We start from the raw sequence: 2230 nt of genomic DNA, 5'->3' as shown, positions 1-2230 counted from the left end.
CAGGCCCCTGGAGCAATTTTTTGATTGGTGCTTTTGTGAACAAGAAACACTTGACAAGTGGCTCTATCCGGCCCATCTCCCCCCTTTCCCCTATCCCATCTCCCCCCTTTCCCTCGTCGCGATATAACCTTCGTGGTTGAAAACGACGTTAAACACCAAACTGATAAAGAAAGAAAGTACACACACACACACACTCACAGACAGACACACACACACACACACATACACCACGACCCTCGTCTCGATTCCCCCTCTATGTTCAAACATTTAGTCAAAACTTGACTAAATGTAACTACAAAAGGCACGGGTAACCCAAGGTGGGAGGGGGATCGGCGGGGGGTCACGGTGGGGGTGGGGGGGTGGTGGGGAGGGGTGGGAGGGAAGTGACAGATTTGGGGATGAGGGGGGGGGGGGGGAGTGGCGGATTTGGGGGGAGGGAGGCAGATATCGGCTACACAATAAACCAGACTGGTGCAGCGCTCTTTACGACAACTGCCGTCCCATGTTGGAATAGACGATTTTGGAAAATAACTCTTTCAGGATTAACAGCGGCCGTCTGTAAGAGTAACAGCCCCTTCACCTCAGACAAGGTTTTCACAACATCCGGAGCACGTTCCACGCTTCCGATGGGCTGTGTCCTGTGTCTGTGATCGAGACGATTAAATAGCTCTGGTGTATTTGTTGTGCAGAACCCACAATACTATGATGATACCCTTTTCTTTCGAAAATCAGCTTAACGAGTTTTTCGGAGTTCAGAATGTGTTGCGGAAATATTGAATCGCTGGCAACTGACGTATCACCATACAACGTGTTTTGATCCAGGTCACGTGGGTGTGGCTTCAGCCGGTCACGTGAGTTTAGGAAAACACACGTGCTTAGCGGCGAACGGCACTTCCAGTGATCACTGCAAGCCATCATGGCGATTCGTAGCTCCAATAATTATATTTTCAAAAGAAAATGGTATCATATTATCGCACGCTGCATAGGCCTAGCATACATACATCAAATTTAGCTGTTCGTCCCGATCGCACGATAGAGCCCATCCGCGGCAAGCGTGGAACATACTCCCGGTGTAACACGAGAAAATTACTCCCACGAGATATTTACTCCGGAGTAAACATTTCGTACGAAAAAGTTACTCCCTTTACGAAAAAAAGCACTCCCCCATTGCACGAGAAAATTACTCCCCAAGACAGGTGAGTTCCGAGTAAACATTTCGTTCAAAAATGTTACTCCCCTGACGAATAAATAACGAATAAATTAAGTTCACCCCAACACGAGCAATTTAACTTCCCATGCCAGGTGTACGAAATTTTTACTCCTTTGTCCCCTGTTAGTCTTGGTGGTGGAAGGGGTGGAAGGAGGGTAGCGCGACATTCGTGTGCGCGAGATCACTTACTGGCATTATCCCGCCTTCGCCCGCATCCCATTTTTGCGTACGATATTTTTACTGGAAGTAAAAAAAATGGGGAGTAAATATTTCGTGGAGGGAGTAATTTTTTCGTGCCTTGGGGAGTTCTTTTCTCGTACGAAAAGTGTACTCGGAGTAAGAATTTCGTACGAAATATTTACTCTGGAGTAAATTTTTCGTGGAGTACAAATTTCGTGTTACACCGGGATGTTGGGAAAAACTTGTCCGAGGTACAGGGGCTCTTACCGTCTTCCAGACCGCTGAAAATCCTGACGGAGTTATTTCCAGAATACGTCAATTCACTATATAACTTGATTAGCCTCCAGACTGACATGGAATCAGCTCAGTAGAGTATCCTTCAACATGATGGACACGTGTGCACGGGTTGTGAGACTGAGGATGTTTCAAGCCATGACTGAGACAACACTTAAACCACTGGCAGACTGATAACATGGTAGATTTGTTCTTCTGGTTTATTGTTGTTATGTCCACCATTACGAAAATGTGTGTAATTAATTTTAGTATTGTTCTGGTCACGTGATATAAGCATTTGCTTGCGTGCGTGTCCTAGCTGTGTGTTTTGAACTGTTCATGCGAAGAAATTCTGCATAACATTTTGTTTAAACCGACATCAGTGGTAGAGGGAAAAGGCCGGTAATAATGTGGAGCGCAGTTTGTGGTTTACGACATATCGTAGGAAGTATTCGGGTATTTAGTCGCCGTTTCGCAGACTGATTGTGATTTTTTATATCGTTGAGAAGCAAGCCCGGGATCATTATATAAATTCAGTCTTTACAAACGCATACAAAATCCTTAGAA

This window comes from Littorina saxatilis, linkage group LG10 (genome assembly GCF_037325665.1).
Source record: "Littorina saxatilis isolate snail1 linkage group LG10, US_GU_Lsax_2.0, whole genome shotgun sequence".
Taxonomy (NCBI): domain Eukaryota; kingdom Metazoa; phylum Mollusca; class Gastropoda; order Littorinimorpha; family Littorinidae; genus Littorina; species Littorina saxatilis.
Note: the sequence above shows the minus strand (reverse complement) of the source record.